A 12,521-nucleotide genomic window follows, 5' to 3' on the forward strand; every position below is an offset into this window, starting at 1 on the left:
TCCCCGGAAGCTGTGGCTGCTCTCTCTGAGCTGGAGAGGGGTTCATGGGACCAAGGTCTTCTGGAACCAGGAACTCAGTGAGGTAGATTCTGAAGTCCTGGGAAAACTATGAACTGCCCCTACAGCTCTCACTGTAGGGTGAAGAAAAGAGGCTAAGGTGACCCTGGCAGGAGCAGAAATCCTGTAGGAAGTAGACAGGATGGAACCAGTCCTTCCTTCCTCCAACTGCCACATTCTTACCATGGAGGAGATGTCCCACGGAGCCAGCTGGCAAAGCAAAATCGTGATGGCAGTGTTTGGGCTCCAGTATCACACAGGGTAGGCTCGGAGCAGAGAGACCAAAGATTAAGACTGTCTCTTCTGTTTACTGAAATATCCAGGACTACCATCCAACCTCTCTGTGCGATGTATCTCTGAGCGGACTCTAACATAGCAAATGGATATTTAGTAGAGTTTGGCATTGCATTTCCGATAAATAATAGCAACCACCTTCCTCCATGGTCTTATACTACACAGAGTGAATCCTATTTCCAATTTTAGATCAGGTAGTCTTCTAATTGAGTTGGGGAGCAATGGAGACCTGACTACCCTAAAGGATGCTTCCAGCACTGGTCTGTTTATATAGCTGGTCTTAACCTCTCTAGTGACGTCTCCTGAGTCTCTGATTCAGAAGTGAGTCCACCCTCTTCCTGGACACTAGTATATCTGCTGATGTTGGAAAGATGGCTTCTCATCATGCCCAACAGCTATGACTCGGCAAATACAATTTAAAATACTGTTTTGGTTTCCCATCTTTTTCTTCTCCCACATCTGCTCAAGACACTAAATGCTTCCTCTGCCTCAGGTGGGAGGGAGAGCAGGCACTCACTACCCCATCCTTGCTGTGGTTTAAGTATTTCCTTCAAGGGTTTATGTGTTGGGGTCTCATCCTCTTGTGGGATATCAGTGGTAGAACCTTTCAGAGGTGGGACTTAGGGGGAAAATGCAAAGCTGGTTCCTTCCCGTATTCTGGCTTCCTGTCTCTTAAGCAATCCCTCCCTGGTGCACACACTCCATTGAGCTCTAGCTAAGGGAGCCCAGCACTGTGCTGGTTGGACATCTCCTTTCCTAAATTGTGAACTAAATAAGCTTCTTTATAAATCACCCATCCTCGGGTATTTTGTTACCATAACGGACAAATGTACAAACACAACGTTTTACTTGAAAATTGGCTTCTCGATCATCTCCTAGCTCTGAATTCTTGAGAGATAATAAGGAGGGGGAGGCACTGCCAGCTTCGAATAGTTCTCCACTTGTTATCTGTAAATTCCAACCCTGAACACACCAATAATTCTACCACTTAGGAAGCTGAGGCAAAAGAATCCTGCTTTTAAGGCCAGCCTTTAAGGAGGCTGTGTGGTGAGGCCTCCTTTGAGCACAAAACAGGAAAGTAGAAAACAAAGTTGGATTTCCAGATCTGAGAAGTGGTGTGGGAACCCGGGGGTTGTCTTCCTTAAGTGTTTTAACTTGGCAAGTGTTAAAAGTTGCTTTTCAGAGTCCCTTTGTGGTGATCTTTCCTTCCCTGAGGATGTCCCTGTGGGATGGAGCCTTCTGTTCTAGCTGCTGTTCAACCTCTCTTGAGAAGCCTCGGGTTTCTCTTGGGTCTGTCTAACCATCAGCATAGCCCTAGGGACTAACCCTAGGGACAGATCTGAGACTCCCTACCATTCCAAGATGTGGCTCACATCTGGCTACATGCTTGCACACCCTCTGTTGGAATGAATTTGGGAAGTGTGTATGTCCCTAGCCCCTTCCCCTTGACCTCTTTTACTCCATGGTCAAAGCCAGGGTCAGCCTATGACTTGCTCTTTGGAGTTCCTAGATGAGAAACAGTCCTGTGGGCTGCCCAAGCTTCACCAGGCATGCATACTGGGTTCCCACAGTGGATGAGTTGAGGCCCCCTTTCATAAGTTTTCTAAGGTAGCCCCGCTATCCTGTCTCTCCCACAGAACACCAGAAGCTGTCTGCAAATATTCTGCCTTTATGTCCAAACTTGGAGAACCTATCACTATGAGCAAGTCGTTCAAGTCACAAATCTAGGGTCCTCTCTCGTTCTCTTTCCTAAATCCTTCAGTATAGTTTGATGCCTCACCTTGGAGTGTGAGTTCTTTTGTCTTTGCACCTTAACAGAATTTCTATTTTGGTGTCTTGTTACATGTGTGCAGTGAGCAAAGAAAAAGTGTCAAAGAGCTGGGTTGCTTTACTCTAAAGGCAACAGCATTCTGAAAGCATCCCACCGTGAGAACAGTGGCCAGAACAGGACTCTTTATGCATCATAGGGTTTGCTGAGATAAAGGGGAGATGCTGTAGTTTCCCCCAGGGTCTTGGAATCAACATTCCACTGAAATCACCAAACTGTTTATAATCTTGTTTAAAAGGCTTGAAAGCTGCAGACCGTCTCTGGAGGACTGTCCTTTGCTTTGCTGATCTGCCATGGGGATTAAACATCACACACACACACACACACACACACACACACACACACACACACACACACACTTTTGTAACCATGTCTGTTGGAGGGTTGCACAGACATGTGTGGGACTATGGGAACCTTATGGAGTTGTGGAGTATCAGCTTTTGCATTTAGTTCTGGGTTTGAATAGAGGGCCTTGTGCATGCTAAACATGTACCACTGAGCCACACCCAGAAGTTCTAAGGCTATTGCTAATCTTGTATTTACAGCTCCAAGAGGAAATTTTACTCTTTAAAGCTAGATCCAGGACAAACAACTGGGCTGCTGGGCAAATGTTTCTGAGAAGGGAGTGTATGAGGAGTGAGGTGATTGTAGCTATCAGCTGGGGTTTCACCCCTCACAGCTAACCCACTCCAAAGTCATTTGTCTGTTGTTCTTGGGTGCCAACCACTTCCTGCTCCTGTTTGAGCTTGTGCTCTGTTCCTTGAAGAGCTTATCCCAGAAGTGACCCTGCCCAGTGGCCGGTCATGGGTGCAGGGCTCTCAGAGATCATTCTGAGGAATGTGCCAAGTAAATTCTCAGAAGGTCTCAGAGAGGTTGAATCTCTTTTTCTCACTGAAACCTATTCACTATCCCCTTACTGGCTTGCCTCTATAGAAAGACAGACTTACAGGCTAGCAAGGCTGCAGTTAAGAGCACTGACTGCTCTTCCAGAGGACCCAGGTGCAGCTCAGTGGTACAATACCTCTCAGCACTCACATGGCAGCTTACAACTGTTACTGTAACGTCAGCCAAGGGATCCAGTGTGTTCTTCTGGTCTCCCCAGGCATTGCACATACATGGTGCACAGACATACATGCAGGCAAAATACCCATACACATGTAACGGTTTGTATTTGCTTGGCCCAGGGAGTGGCGCTATTTGGAGGTGTGGCCCTGTTGGAGTAGGTGTGTCACTGTGGGCGTGGGCTCCAAGACCCTCACCCTAGCTGCCTGGAAGTTGGTCTTCCACTAGCAGCCTTCAGGTGAAGACGGAGGGTGGAGAACTCTCAGCTCTGCCTGCACCAGGCCTGCCTGGACGTGGCCATGCCTTGATGATGATGGACTGAATCTCTGAACCTGTAAGCCAGCCCCAATTAAATGTCCTTTATAAAACTTGCATTGGGCATGGCAATAAAACCCTAACTAAGGCAACATATAAAATTAAAATAAAACAAAAAGACAAACACATAATTTTTTAATTTGAAGATTAGTTTTCTTCTCTTCCTTTCTTCCTTTCATCTCTTCTTTCCTTCTCTCTCTCTTCCTTCCTTTCTTTCTTCCTTCCTTCCTTCCTTCCTTCCTTCCTTCCTTCCTTTCTCTCTCTCTCTCTCTTTCTTTCTTTCTTTCTTTCTTTCTTTCATATATGAGAACATTCTCATATATCCCAGGCTGGTCTTGAACTTGATATTTAGCCTACCTCCGCCTCTTCATTTCTAGGTTTGCAGACATGCACTAACACAAGCCAGTTTTGGGATGGAACCCAGAACCTTGCTCTCAGGGAAGCTTTCTGTGCAAGCTTCCTGGATTTGTAAGTATTTTGAATTCAAGCTTCTAAGTGTTAACTCTATACTTGTCTTACTATCCCTGTCCACCTCAGCAGTCCTTAAGATAGGCCTCATAAAAAACACACTGAGAACAATGCAGAGTGCCTTGGGCTATGGGCAAAACCCCTAATTTAGAGATCTTAATTGGTTTTATCTGTGATTCGGGACCCAGGCAGCGCTTCATTCAATCAAATAAAATATGTGTGCCAATGAACCAAGCAGTGGAGTTTAATTTTATGGATATAAAAACACTGAAGAAAACAGAAGAAAAGAATAAGAGGAGGAGGAAGAGCAGGAGGAGCAGGAGGAGGAGGAACAGGAGGAGTAGCAGGAAGAGGAGCAGGAGGAGGAGGAGCAGCAGGAGGAACAGGAGGAGGAGCAGGAGGAGGAGGAGCAGGAGGAGCAGCAGGAGGAGGAGCAGGAGGAGGAGGAGCAGGAGGAGCAGCAGGAGGAGGAGCAGGAGGAGGAGCAGGAGGAGGAACAGGAGGAGGAGCAGGAGGAGGAGCAGGAGCAGCAGGAGGAGGAGCAGCAGCAGGAGGAGGAACAGGAGGAGTAGCAGGAGGAGCAGCAGGAGGAGGAGCAGGAGGAGGAGGAGCAGCAGGAGGAACAGGAGGAGGAGCAGGAGCAGGAGGAGCAGGAGGAGCAGCAGGAGGAGGAGCAGGAGGAGGAGCAGGAGGAGGAACAGGAGGAGGAGCAGGAGGAGGAGCAGGAGCAGCAGGAGGAGGAGCAGCAGGAGGAGGAGGAACAGGAGGAGGAGGAGCCAGAGGAACAGGAGGAGGAGGAGGAGCAGGAGGAGGAGCAGGAGGAGTAGTAGGAGGAAGAGCAGGAGGAGGAGGAGCAGGAGGAGGAGGAGGAGGAGGAGCAGGAGAAGGAGGAGCAGGAGAAGGAGGAGCAGGAGGAGTAGCAGGAGGAGCAGGAGGAGGAGCAGGAGGAGAAGGAGGAGGAGGAGCAGGAGGAGTAGGAGTAGGAGGAGGAGCAGGAGGAGGAGGAGCTGGAGCCGGAGGAACAGGAGCAGAAGAGTACCTTAGTCATTTCAAAGCTACTTTTCTGTGTGCAGAGAAATTAATAGAAAAAAGTTAACTGATTAGATGACTCACATAACCCACTCCCAGAAGTCCAGATAACAACTTAGTTTTGGTTTAGTGATGGATAACCAGTTTGATTTCAATTTTTCTTCTGGTCTGTCCAATCTATACAGAGCTTAATCCCAAACTGTGGCCTCCTACAATGTTCCTGTGACATCTCTGAGATGCTCCTGTAGCATTCCCGTCCCCAGCTCATTTTCCCCACCTCACTTTCAGGGATCACTGACCAAGCCTTGTCCTCAAACCTCAGTGTCTACTCCGTATGTACTGGTGGTGGGGATTGACGCTGAGGCAGTGGTGAGTCTGGACAGCCTGCCTCTGTCAGGAAAATGTAAACTGTACTGGCTGAAACCGGTACCTACTCCTCTGTAAAGTCGGATACCGGTGCCGGCAGAAACCGTTAACAACTTCCGTTTACTGACAGCTCCTTGGAAGGGAGCGTGACCCCAGCACTTTCCCCCCACACCCTGTTCATATCAGTCTGCGGAGGGCACAGTGTGCTCCCTCAGCTCCTGGTTGAGGAAATGAAGGCACTGAGGTAAACTTGCCAGTGCCAGGGTTGATATTTGATGTTGGCCATTTGGTTCCGGAGCTCAAACTCTTGACCACACTCTGTGCTTTACAAACTATTAAATACCAGACAAGCCAGGGTTCTGGGAAGGCCTGTGCAGCTCTTGTGTGGTTTTGAGAAGCCTCTAGGGATGACTGATCTAGTAAGATAGGTGTGGATATCCAAGGAAGTGGAGCAAACCATTTCTCTGCTCTTAGTTTAAACTTCATTTCTAATGTGAGGTTCAAGTGAGATGAAGCCCCCAGGCACACTTGGCAAACTAAACATGACGGGTGATTCGGATCCAGTAAGGAATATATCACAGCTTCCCACTACCTTCTCAGGGGAGGGCCTTCCCTAATGACTTCCAGGGCACAATGCTCTTTCTTCTAAAGGGTTGTGGGTATAAGACATGAGTGAGGTATCATGGTGTAGTTTGCCTGGTCCGTGCAGGCTTGTACGCTGATAGAACTTAGGATCTGATAATGCCAGGTTTTACTTTTCATTTCATTGCCCCAAGCCTCAGTTTTCTGGTCTGTGAAATGAGAATAACAAAGCAAGACCTTGGGGAGAGTTCAGACGCTCTCGCACAATGTGTTGGTTGAAACCCAGCACTTCCGTGGTCAAAGTAAGGGGTCTTTAATATTACTATTGATTTTAGAACAGGAAAGCAAGCAAGCAAGCAAACAACAAAAACAAAACAAAACAACAACAAAACAACAACAACAACAACAACAAAACCAGTCAGCCCCACTCAAAGGTGTAGAAAGACAAAAACGGAATCCACTATCTTTAGAGCGGAAGAAGAAACTTACTAGCGATCTTTGTCTGTGGCAGGGAAGCCCCTTCGTCACAGTTCCTATTCACATTCAGATCACATACTTTATCAAAGAAAAAGATAAAGACGGTGGAAGCCACCCTGGACCTGCGTAACTGCATCAGCATAGCTACAGCTGTGGATGCATACACTGTACTTACAAACAAAAGCGAATACTTCCGAATCTCAGAGCAAACACAGTCAGTGCGTTTTGGGGGCCTGGGGGTACTCTCCCCAGCTGGAGAAGAGACTGGGACATTACTTAGACTCGGAGTAGAACTGCAGGCAAAAGGGGTGTTAAGAAACAGGGAGGGGTCGAGAGAGGGGAAAGCAACGACTTCCTACACAGTAGCAGGAGGTTGAAGAAGTGATTCCTCCGCCCTGCCCTGCCCAGGGGCTCCTGGGAGAGAACCTGCTGGCTCTCCAGACTCGGGAGAACCCACAATGCTTCAGAGGGTCTTATAAGTGCCTTTTGGAAACTCAGCACTTGTTAACTTGTCACCGCATAAAGGCAGGAGAGAAGCCTAACATTTTTCTGACGCCTGAAAGCGAAAGAAGAAAGGGTTCTCACTTTCAGGGCCACATCCTGAATGACAGGGGTCAGTGTGTGCAACCGATCGGTGTGGGCGCAGGCTTCTAATTATTTCCTGGATAACCTGTTATCTATTATCCATCAGGCTCCTTGCCAGAATATGCTAATGTCTCCAGAGTTCCTGCTCTGGAGTCTGAGGAACGGCTTGTTTTCATTTTTAAAGGGGACGTAGGCATTGAGCGACAGCAGTTGGGTAGCCACAGTTGAAAGGCTACCTACCCTCTGTTGGGCTTGAGCTGGTGGAGAGCAAAGGCTGAGGGGTTGGGGTAGGGTGGGGTGGGGTGGGTCGTCCGAGGTGGTGGGGGCGCTCAAGCCCCCGGCTAGAAACAAAACATTTCCTCCTCAAGACTTCTCTGGGAGAGTTGGCTGTAATCAGAAATGTCTGGAAATTTTTCTGAGAAAGCTGAGTTTTCTTAGGCTGTAGTCATCTATTTGCTTGACAAACAAGGAAACTCTTCAAATAACTTTCTGCTGGGAGATAGGGAAGGGAGGATGTCAGAATTCAATAGGCCTGTGTTGTAGGTCCCGGGCAAAACCTGGATCCCCACCCGGGCGAACTTTCAACTATCAGTCACACCCTGGCCTATATTTGTACTAAGGCACAATGAAATGTCACCCAGTGGGAGGGGACCATAAATATGGGACATTGTTCTGTTTTCTAAAGATAGCACATGTTCATTTATTTAAAATTTGGAAAGTTTAGGGAAAAAAAAGACTCCAAGTTGATTTCTCAGGGACTGTATTGTCCTTGTTAACATTTTTGGCTTTCGATGTACTCCCTCCCGCCATGTTAATTTATACCGACCCGTGAAAGCCAGGGCTTTTAAGCTAAAAATACAATGCTTTCCTTTCATTCTTTGGAGGCATAGGGAGGGCAATGTGTTGTTATGCGCTGGAGTTTAAGGTCAGGGCTCTGGAACCCTCGGAAGGCCGCCCGAGTTGTCAGGCTAAAGGTGAGCCCTGCTCACTCTCCAGGGCCTGGGCTGGCTAAAATCCAGGCCTTTTGTTTCAAACAGAGCAAGAGGGTTAAAAGAGTATTCCAGTTATCAAAAGTAGGCAGACATGGGACTAACCCTCCATGGAAGCTTCACGAAAACTAGAGAAGGTGGAACAAAGTTTTCGAAGGTTCAGAAATTTGCTGAAAAGGGACAGAAGAGGTAATCAGTTACCCGATGGTCCCGGATTTCTTCCGTGAAGCAGATTCCAGGCCAGAGCTCAGGCATGGAAACGCAAGCAGAACTCTGAGCTCTGAGCTTGGAGACAGGCTAGGAGAGGCCAAGCAGTTGGAATTTGCTGAGCAGAATGTAAGGGAGGCAGGAATTCCATGAAGATGTCACAAAGGCTTGACAGGAACATTCTACTGAGCTCTAGGATGTGTGTGTGTGCAGGGTCACAGGAACGGCTCCACAAGACGGCATAAAAACAGTTTTAGGGGCACTTACAAAAGTTATATTTTTAAACATTAGGTTCTGATTTTTTTAAGAGTTTATTTTGTATATTTGTTTTGCCTGCATGTTTATACGTACACTACTTGTGTGTCTGCTTCCTGCAAAGGTCAGAAGGTGTCAGATCCTCGAACTGGAGTTACAGATGATTGTAAGTCAGTGTGTGGATGCTGGGGGTCGAACCTGTGTCCTCTGCAAGAACAATAAGTGCCCTTAACTACTGAGGCATCTCTCCAGCCCTAAATAAGTTCCTTCGGACAGAAAGAATAAAGATATCTATTAAATGAGGCATCCAGTTGGTAGGTAGGTGAGAAAGCAGGTTAGAGAGGGATTCTGAGCTTCATGTCTTGAACCCGTTGCTTACCGGAATCCTTAACAGTTGCACAGACTCCTTGAGAGGACCTTAGAGTGTCTGTGAGGTAAAATTGATTGGCATGTATCAGCACGATTAGAGAGAAAAGTGAGAAATTTTTACAGTATTTATTTATAAGATTCATTTAAGAACAGTCTCACACCAGCTGGATGCCAATGTAATGACGTGCTAGACTTTTGACTGTCTCACTATGCAGCCCAGGATCTCCTCAAACTTGTAATCCTCCTGTCTCGGCCTCCTAAGTGCTGGAATTACAGGGTGCGTGTGCCCCCATGTCCAGCAGTAATAACACTGTTCAAATGAACAATAAATGATAATATACAAATTTTAATGAGAATACTGGTATTGATAATTTTGCAAATCTCTTTAGCATCTGGTGGAAGGGAATAGCTGAATACTTGTGTCTGTTTGTGTATCCAATACATCGGACATTTGTTTTAGTACAAGTATATGAAAAAAACCTACTCTCACCCAAATCTATGATTAGGAAAGAGATAAATAGGGCTACAGAGACAGTTGATTGGGTAAGAGTACTTGCTGTGCAAGCAGGAAGACCTGAGTTCTAGTCCCACTGTCCACATAAAAGGAATACATGGCCAGGTGCGCCAGTAACCCCAGCATTGCAGGATGGAAACAGGCAGGTGCTGGGGTGCTGCCCGCCTAAATGTAGAGTCTCCGGTTCAGTGAGAGAGCCTATTTTAAGGTAATGAATTGGGGAGCAATAGAGGAAGACATCTCATCCTCTTCTGACCTTTGCACACACAGATGCACACACATGTATAACACACACAGATACACACACATGTATAACACATACAGATGCACACACAGTCACACTTACACTCACACACCAAGGGGAACAGGAAAAGGGAGGAACATTTAAATAGCGTTTCCTGATATTTACCAGCTTCCTTTTGGTAACACAGGAGAACAGAGCATGCAGTAGTGTCTCCTTCAGACGGCTCATTCTGTGGAATCCGAAACCATGTATCAAAAACTTTTTAAAAAAAAATCTTTGACCCCAAAGTCTCATAGCCTTTCTTCCATTTTGAATTTGTCTTTACCTCTGTATTATTTCGTAATCGCATGAGGGGGTCATTAGAAAATATCAGTGACGGCATAACACAGCGAGTCTGAATGTTGACACACATACTATTAAAATCACATTTGTTAAAATCATATTGCCACTAGACTTATTATATGCTCTTTTATTTTTAACATTTCATTTCTTGTAACTCCTTGAGAGTCATCCATGTATATAATCAATCTTAGTCACTTCTCCTTCCATTGCCCTGTCTTATTCCTCCTCTTCTCCTCCCACTAAACTCCCTCTTTCCAGCAAATCCGTGTCTTCAGTGTGTGGCCCATTGAGCTGAATGGTGCTTTTTGCAATGGCAAGGCTGGGAGGCCACTTCTTAGAACACACAAAACTTCTCGGTGGCTACACCACTGAAGAAAATGACACCCTGTTCCTCAGCCACCCCTAACTGTCAAACAAGGTGGGAGGGGCAGAAAAGCTTCTAAGTATTAGGAATTGTCATGCTCAGAATGGTGGGTGCTCATTCCCCAAGCATCCCATTTTAATTTGAAAGCTCAGATTTTATCATTGGTAATAAACTGTCTTAGGTGTTTTCTCAAAATAATAGGAAGGTGCTCTCTGTCTGTCTGTCTGTCTGTCTGTCTGTCTGTGTGCCTGTTTGTGTGTCTGTCTGCCTGCCTGCCTGCCTGACTTCTTCCATGATGTGAGTTGCTATGTCCAGCATACCTTCCTTTTTAAGATGGACTAACGCCTCAGAGACCATGAGCTCAGATAAACAATCCCCCATTATGTCGTTTATGTCAGGTATTTTAACACAGCAGAGAAGTATGTGCCTGATACTGCTTTCCTGAGGTCTCATGGCAGCAGCATAGGAAAGAGCTACCCCTCCATCCGTTGAGGGGATGAGAAGAGGAGGTTCAGATGACTAGAGCCTCAGAATCCCAGGGAGAGACGGGTGGAAGCTGGCAGCCCTGAGCTGTGGCTCTGTGGAGGGGTGCCAGCTGGCTGGCGCGGGCGCTTGCAGTGAGAACGATACTGGTTTTCTAAGTGTCAGGGAAACTGTAAAGTGTGTTCTACTGATGCTGCTGGGGGAGGGAGCTGTGGCTGCCAGGGTGAAGCAGCATGGCTGGGGTGAGACTCAACCAGAGATGCAAACAGGAAGGAATCGGTCCTTTCTCCCTCCTCCAGCCTTGCACTTTTCCTGTCCCATGTCACCTGTGCAGAGCCCAACAGAATAAGGGTCCCAAAAGTCATAATGAAGGGGTGGCCTTGGAAAGTGTTGGTCACAGACACGTGGGTTTATGTGCTCTTGTTTGCATGTATATAAAGAGTCCTTCGCCCTCTTATTTAAGGCAGCATGTTAACAAGCTTCCAGAGAATCAAACCACACAAAAAGGTGTTTCCCGAGAAAGTCCTTTATTCCCGAATCCTTCCAGCCTGGTCTCCCACCCCTTATAGGTAACCTATTCTGCAAGCTTCTCATTTATCTTTCCCATGAGTATTTTCCAGAATTAGACAGATACATATGTTACTCTCCTTTATATTTTATACAGAGGTATGTTGTTACTCAGCTTTCCTTTACTGTAACAAATACCTCAGGCAAATAAATTTATAAAGAGAAAAGGTTTGCTGTGGCTCACAGTGTAAGAAGGGTCAGTTAGTGGCTGGCTGGCCGTGCTGCTATTAGCACCAGCACATTGTGGTGGGGAGATTGTTACAAAGCAAAGTGTTCATATGTCTGTCAGTAAGCTAAAGAGACAAAGAGATCAACATCCCACAAGGCATGAGCACATGGTCCCAGGTCCAAAGTTATACAAGATATCTTAGGAAGCCAGACCGCTTGAAAGGTCTGCTCTTCAGACAGTACCCAGCTGGGGTGTTCCAGATGCAAACAATAGCTTATGTATATATTATCTACAATTATCTTAATTTTGAATTAAACATTTTAAATTAACTAATTAATTAATTGTATGTGTGCATATGCATGTGGGGAGGTGCCTTGGTGTATTTGTGAAGGTCAGAGGACGTTTGCTGGGGTCAGTTCTTCCACCATGAGGAGCCCAGGAACTTGTGACCTTGTGATCAGGCAGGACAGTCCAGAGACTCCTCTCCATCTTGTCTTCTTGCTGAGGCCTTTTCCAGGTTTAATGAGAATCTGATCTTCTTGATGGAGAATCCCATTGAAAACTACCCAACTCTCTTCTAGGAACCAAAGTCAGGATGTCTTAGCTAACTTACCGTAGCCTTTGGTAGACTGCTTGTTTGTGTGGAACCTCCTCCAGCTAACACTGTACCGTAGCTTCTGTTAAACCTGTTTGATTTCCCCCAGTGGCAGTGGTGCATGCCTTTAATCCTGGCACTCTAGAGGCAGGGTTGAGGCTGACCTGGTCTACAGAGAGAGAGTTCCAGGATAACCAGGGCTACACAAAGAAACCCTGTCTTGAAAAACCAAACCAAAACTGCTTGCTCCAAACTGTTTATCTGCTCCGAGAAGCTCTCCTTGAAGCTGCAGAGTGAGATGCCTGGACGAGGTCTCTGTTCTTTTTTTTTTTTTTTGGTTCTTTTTTTCGGAGCTGGGGA

At 46.5% G+C, this 12,521-nt stretch overlaps 1 long non-coding RNA gene across 1 annotated transcript; it reads left to right on the forward strand.

Moving 5' to 3' along the window:
• The first annotated feature begins 8,457 nt into the window (after nt 1-8,457).
• Nucleotides 8,458-9,928, forward strand: LOC134479401 (uncharacterized). The gene is made up of 2 exons (XR_010052713.1): nt 8,458-8,680; nt 9,829-9,928. It is a non-coding gene; the product is annotated as an uncharacterized LOC134479401 (long non-coding RNA).
• The last annotated feature ends 2,593 nt before the right edge of the window (nt 9,929-12,521 follow it).

The sequence above is a fragment of the Rattus norvegicus genome, chromosome 6 (genome assembly GCF_036323735.1).
Source record: "Rattus norvegicus strain BN/NHsdMcwi chromosome 6, GRCr8, whole genome shotgun sequence".
NCBI classification, from domain to species: Eukaryota; Metazoa; Chordata; class Mammalia; order Rodentia; family Muridae; genus Rattus; species Rattus norvegicus.